The 7,145-nt window shown below is 48.5% G+C and overlaps 1 pseudogene; it reads right to left on the reverse strand.

Annotated features, from left to right (window-relative positions):
* Positions 1 to 264: 264 nt before the first annotated feature.
* LOC125312375 lies at positions 265 to 3,845 on the reverse strand (annotated as a pseudogene).
* Between the last annotated feature and the right edge of the window lie 3,300 nt (positions 3,846 to 7,145).

Below are 7,145 nucleotides of genomic sequence, written 5' to 3' on the forward strand. Positions count from 1 at the left end.
GCAACTAGCCCCACGACACCCCCCATACGCCATCACTCACTCTTTGCACACACGCACACAAGGCAATACAAAAACAGTATACCTTAAATAAAACCCTCACGCTTATGACATCCCTCCCCATAGTTCAAAAACACTTAATTACACTTAATTTCCCTGGCAACCGAAATAACAACTTCAGTAGGCTCACCAGAATTAACTGAGATTGAGGGGTAGACTGCCCTCACTCCCGTGGACAGGCTAGGGGATTATTTTGCCCCTTTCCAACTACAAATCTAAACGAACAGGTGCATTGCGGATTCTGGTCCACCGCCAGGGGACAACATTAGACCCAGCTCCAGCAGACTCTCCCGTATCGGGATGTGGGATGTCCTCACCGTCTGGCTGACCCGCAGTGGTGCCCTCCGGAGCTGGGGGCTCCAGCGGGAGGATGCTCTGCTGCTCATTACCTGGATCCCACTCCTCCTCGGCTAATGGAGAGGTGTGTTGGCACAGTAGGTGGTCCACATGACGACACCACACGTTCCCACCTACCTCCACTCTGTAAGAGAGTGGCCCTGTCTTATCGATCACTGTGCCGGGCAGCCACTTCTCCCTTCCCGAGAAGTCTCTTACCCACACTGTTGTTCTGAGTGGCAACTTCCGACTGACTGGGTGTCTTTTTGAGTTTGCTACCATTCTCTCTTGACTACGGAGGACTTTCGCTTGCATGTCAGGCCGCAACAGATCCCACCTGGTGCGTACACGCCAACCAAACATCATCTCTGCATCTATGCTGCCAGGAATCTTGCCAACCTTTCTCTCAGTGTACCACCTGTTATCTTCTGTGAAGTGATTTCTTCAGTGTCTGCACTGCCCTCTCCACCAGTCCATTTGAAGACGGGTGTCAGGGGGCGGAGGTGAGGTGACGAACACCATTCATCTTCAAAAACCCCTCGAATTCAGAGCTGGTGAAGACAGTGGCATTATCAGACACTATGGTATGTGGAAGGCCATGTGCACTGAAAACCTCTCTGAGGTGATCCACTGTTGCTGCTGATGTGGCTGACTTCACTTTAAACACTTCCAACCACTTAGAATGAGCATCCACGAGCACCAAAAACATTTCTCCTAGGAACGGGCCAGCATAGTCAATGTGCAGGCGAGTCCAGGGCTTCCCAGGCCACTCCCACGGGCACACAGGCGCTGCTGGAGGGACGTTCCTGATTTGCTGGCAGGTTGTGCAGGATTTCACCTGGTCTTCCAGGGATGCATCCAGTCCAGGCCACCACATGTAAGCCCGTGCTACAGCTTTCATCCTTGATGCCCCTGGGTGTGCCTCATGCATCTCCTCCAGCAGAGCCTGCCGTGCTTGTGGTGGGATGATGACGCAAAGCCCCCATAACAGGACTCCATCCTCAACTGTGAGCTCTTCACGCCTCTTGAAATAGGGCTGAATATCTCCAGCAGGGCAGGTTGGTGGCCACCCTCCCATGATGTACTGGCATACCCGCCCAGAAGGGGTCACGCCGGGTCCAGTCTTTTAACTGGGTGCTGGTTATGGGTGCTGTCTGAAGCTGCTGCATCAGACACACCAGCTCAGGGGGAGTGACGGGGTCTGGCACCGTGTGGGGCAGTGGCAACCTGCTTAAACCATTAGCATGGGCAATCAGCGCCGCGGGTTTGTACGCCAGGGTATATTGGTACTGCATCAGGAGGAGCACCCATCTTTGCAGTCGTGCTGATGCCGTGGGCTGTATGTTCTTTAACTCACCCAGCAACCCCAGGAGAGGCTTGTGATCGGTTTGGATCGTGAACTGGTGGCCATAAACGAACTGGTGGAATTTTTTTACAGCGAAAATAACGGCCAGGGCCTCTTTTTCCACTTGGGCGTACTTTTTCTCAGCTGGTGCCAGAGCTCGCGATGCAAAACAGACTGGGCGCTCAGTTCCATCTCGGTATCTGTGAGACAATACTGCTCCGAGGCCAAATGTGAAGCATCAGCAGCAATTACCAGTGGGAGTGTGGGGTCATAGTGGGCTGGGAGCACCCCTGAAGACAACAAGGCCTTTGACTTGTCAAATGCATGTTTATGCGCAACGTCCCAATTCCCACTTTGCCCCTGAACGCAACAGAGCATGCAAAGGTGCGAGTACGGAGGCTGGATCTGGAAGGAACTGCCCATAATAATTCAGCACAGCTAGATAGGCTCTAAGACCACTGGTGCTCTGGGGCACAGGAGCGTCTTTGATTGCCTGTACTTTTTTTCCCAACGGTTGTAGCCCCCTTGATGTTATCCTATGGCCCAAATATTCCACCTCTGGTGCCATAAAGACACATTTGGACCTCTTCAGACGGAGGCCAGCTCCCTCCAGCCGGGAAAGCACTTGGTCCAGGGTGCGCAGGTGTTGTTCTTGACAGGTACCCGTCAAAAGTATATCGACCAGATAAACAGCTACATGATCTATCCCCCCTAGCAGGCCCTCAATTGCCCTCTGAAAAATGGCGGATGACACGCCAAATGGAAGGCGTGTGTACTGGAACAGGCCCCGGTAAGTATTGATTGTGACCAGCTTACGAGATTCTTCTGCCAAAACCAGCTGCTGATAAGCATTGGACATATCTAACTTAGAGAAACAGACTCCCCCGGCTAGCTTAGCGAACAGCTCATCAATGCGGGGTAAGGGGTAGCACTCTACTCTGGACGCCACATTTACTGTCAGTTTATAGTCCCCACAGATGCGAATGGAGCCATCCCATTTCATAACTGGGACAACCGGGGCTGCCCACTCAGAGTATGTGACAGGTTGGAGGATTCCAGATTCCACCAGACGCGTCAACTCAGTCTCAACTTTTCCCTGCAGGCCCAACGGAACTTGCCGGGCTTTACAGAAACGCGGCGGAACAGCTTTGTCCACGTTGATGGTCACTGTTGTCCCTTTTAGCTCTCCCAGTTCATTGAGAAAAACAGCCGTGTGATTTTCAAGGATAGCCGCTAGAGAGTCCTCAGGCACTTTGAAAAGCCTGTCCAATAGCTCTGGCCAATCTAACGGCAGGGATTTAATCCAGTCACGTCCCCCCCCCCCCCATAAATGCACAAATAGGCTGACACCAGACATAATTTCACTGCATTTCTTACATCCAGTAACTATATGCATGTGACAATAAACTTCCTTGTATCCTTGTATCCTTGTAATAAATCCAGTTATTTTCATGCCTAAATACAAAAGTCCCAGATCCATGTTTATATAAAAGTCCCAGATCCATGTCTGTTAAATGATGACACAACTTTGAACTTTAAAGTAATATACAGGAGAATCATTTTTTGTGGCTTTACAGCAGCAAGAAAACAATTCTAGAATATTGGTTTAATACAGAGATAAATGTACTGAAACACTGGTTGCTGAATGCGTTGTTTTTCTTGGTTTTGTGTGTTAGTGTAGTTTTGTTTATGTTGTGAAACTTTCAATAACAAGTTAATCACAAAAAAATACCTTGCTGTATTCACTCTGTGGGATTTAAAGGCCCACTGGCATAGATGCTTTGCAGCTACCAAATTGAAAAGCACATGATTTATTGCCATAGCAGCTAATCTAAACACTGGGATGCCCACAGCTTCCAAAGGCAGACAGTAAATCACTGCGTGAGATGAATGCTCCACATTGTGTTGGCCACCCCAGCTCAGTGCAAAACACAGAGCCGCGGCAGAAGCTGTCACAGTGTCAGCAAAGCACGCTCGCTGATTTGCTGTCCTTCCCTGTGTTTAGCATGCTCCAGGTGGTTAGCGGTTCGCAGCTTTTGAACAGAACGCTCCAAGAAAAAGCAGAACTTTTGGATTTGTCTTCCTCCCGGAAAGCCAGCAGGGCCATAAAAGGAAGAAGAGGATGTTGTCACGTTGTTAGGGGAGACATGGCTGGCCAAACACTTGGGGAGATCGAGGTGAAGGGTAGGTGGAGGAGGTGGGTTTGGGGTGTAGGGGGAGTTGGAGGAAGGCACAAGGCGTCTGCAGTCAGAGGAGCCCCAGAGAACTCTGGGAAAGATACACGCTTTGAGAAGGCCCAGCTGCCGAGTAAGTGAGTCACTCAGCCCCAGAGGAGGAGGAGGAAGAGGAGGAATGCAACGAAGAGAGAGGAAACTAACTCCTCCTCACTCCTCTGACGGACACACACACACTCGGGAACACACAGCAGACACAGAACACAAGGAACTCTGACAACACGGCCTGTGCATTTTTCTCCTCTGAATCAAGCACTACCTCTGTTCCTTTGTGAACAACTGGGCTGTTTTATTGTGTGTGTGTGTGTGTGTGTGTGTGTGTGAGAGAGAGAGAAAGATTCTGCTCTTTACTCAAGTTTTGTGATAAAAAGCAACACCTCACATTGTTATGTTTAAAGTAATGATGTGTGTGTCTGTTTGCTCTAAGTGTGAGTGCTTTTGAGTGTGTGTGTGTGTGTGTGTGTGTGTGTTTGTGTGTGTGTGTGTGTCGTTCTGCTTCTGTCACAGATGTTTTGACACAAAGCACTACCTCTGGTTGTTTAAATCTGGGAGCGCAGAATTTGATATTTCATAAAAATTATTTGCATGACATTCAGACTGCCAGTAATTCCCCCCCCGCTGAAGTAAGTCATCCAAACAACAGAGCAACTGTTTTACTAAACACCAAAGGTGTTTGGATGTAACAAAGATGCTTGCCATGGTGACACTAGAGAGATCACATGCTTAAAACATCCATTCTCAACTACCTTTGCAGCACCACTGTCTGGATTTAGAATGTCAGGCGAGCGGGCTTTCCCTCTGGATTGCTGTGTGTGGTATGAGAGCGAGAGGAAATGGGTTAGCTTTCTAAACGTAGGCACTAGGGGGCATGTCGGCATGACCTGGCCTTCTCGTCAGGGAGCAACCGAGACAAGAGCTCGTGCCTAGACGAACTGTGCCCTCTTACCACAAGGCCAGCTCGATCCAAACACTCTCATCCATGGCTAAATGATACCCTCCAATCGCAGCGCACCAAGCTCAGAGCCACGGAGAGGAAATGGCACAAATCCAAACTAACTGATGACCTTAAAAACTACCAGACACTCCTGACCTCCTTCTCAGCCAGCATCACTGCTGCTAAGACGGCTTTCTACAATGACAAAATCAACAGCGCTACAGACACTCGAAAACTTTTCTCAACCTTCAAATCGCTACTCAACCCTCAGCTGCCTCCTCCTCCATCAGGGGCGTCACTAGACCTTATTCACTGGGGCACGTGCCTTAGTAAAAGTCTCCAGTGCCCTAGTAAAATTCTAGCGCGGCTCTAGCTGGAAACGGCATTCATGAGCGCATCTCCGTGCCTGCTTTAATCATGGCTCGAGCCTGTCACTTACCAGCCAATAAGTAATAAAAAAACAAGGAATAAAGAAAGGGGCCATAATAGCCAATCAGGAAATAGAACGAGATTGAAAAAAAGATCGTTTCGTTGTACTGCACACACACTGTGGAATCCGCTGGAGCTCGTTACATCACTTTGAGCACAGAGTAAGTCGTCCCCTGTTTAATGTTACAACAAATTCACAACTTGTTTGACAGAAAAAATGACAAGTTGATCGCTGTTAGTGTTACCCACATAACTAGCATCTGTTTTTCAATGCTTAGCGTTATTGTAGCCTAAATTTAGCAACAGTTTACCAGCTTGTGCTATCTCACTCACACACACACTCACACCATGCGTAGGCTGCATGCACACATGCGGACAATTAATAAGGATTTACACGTATACTGTAGAGAGAGTCCTGTAAAAGTAGCCTATACTGTTTGTGAAGCTGTCCTACTGTAAAACTAAACATAGCCTTCTGATAAACTATGCAGAGATGGACATCAGAAAATTCTTCCCGAACAGAGGCAGAGGGAGAGGAACAGTGAGGAGGATGAGGGAGGTATGATAATTTTGCCCACATTAACGGTAACATTAACATTTATGCTGGTAATAGCCAGTGCTGTGATTTGATCAATGGTTTAATGGCAAATGTAGCCTATAATAATATACACAGAATCAGAGTAGCCATCTGTGTAGATTATTATAGGCTACATTTGCAAATTATCACCAAAAGTCAGTATGAAGGCTTTAGAAGGCTATTTAAGCTACAAAGAACTGCAGTATTGCCAGGATGTCTATAGGACCCTTGCCTGGGAGGGAAGTATATCTCAATTTTGACTAAAAATAAGCTTCCCTTGTGTTAGTAGGAAAGCCTATTAAATTCATGCAGTGAGTATAGGCCTACTTATGCCTATGTGTTTGGATGTTGCTGGATAGTGGCTGCTACAACAATTGAGGGAGAGAGTGCTGGAGGAGGAGGAGGAGGAGGAGAAGGTCGAAGAGAGGGGAGAAAGAGCACAGGCTGGGCAGTCCAGTACCAGGCAGGGGGAGGAGGAGGAGGAGAGAGACAGGCAAGAAACGGATGAGGACATGATGGGGGCTAGACGTAAAACTATTCAGAGTATGGAGGAGGACGTCTGTGACCTAGGGGAGATATGTGATGGTCCAAATCAGGCTAGCGATTTATTTTATATTGCGCGCACAGTTAATTAAAACATTTTTTTTTTATGTATTGGGAGTTGGGGGCCTGTGCCCCAGCAAAGCTGTAGGTCTAGAATCGCCCCTGTCCTCCATCCAGCCTTACTGCAGATACCCTCGCCTCATTTTTTACAAACAAAGTGGCGGCAATCAGCAGTCAATTCTCTACACGCCCACTCAACGCATCTGACTCAGATACCTCACTCCTACAACCTCTAGGGACTGCTGGAACATCTTTTTCAGCATTCACGCCTCTCTCCGAGAGTGAAGTATCTAGACTCCTGACATGCAGCCGTCCTACCACATGCTCGCTGGACCCTATACCTACGAGCCTACTTCAGTCCATCAGCCCGACCATCGCACCAGCTATCACACATGTGATCAATGCCTCGCTAACCTCCGCACATTTCCAACAGCGTTCAAAATGGCCCGGTAACACCGTTATTTAAGAAAGCTTCTCTCAACCCTGCTCAAGTCGAGAACTACCGCCCTGTCTCACTCCTGCCTTTCCTATCCAAAGGCATTGAACGAGCAGTCTCCAAACAGGTCTCTGACTTCCTTTCACAGATCAACCTTCTGGATCCAAATCAGTCTGGGTTCAAAAGCTGCCACT

Source organism: Alosa alosa, chromosome 19, assembly GCF_017589495.1.
Source record: "Alosa alosa isolate M-15738 ecotype Scorff River chromosome 19, AALO_Geno_1.1, whole genome shotgun sequence".
In the NCBI taxonomy this organism is placed as follows: domain Eukaryota; kingdom Metazoa; phylum Chordata; class Actinopteri; order Clupeiformes; family Clupeidae; genus Alosa; species Alosa alosa.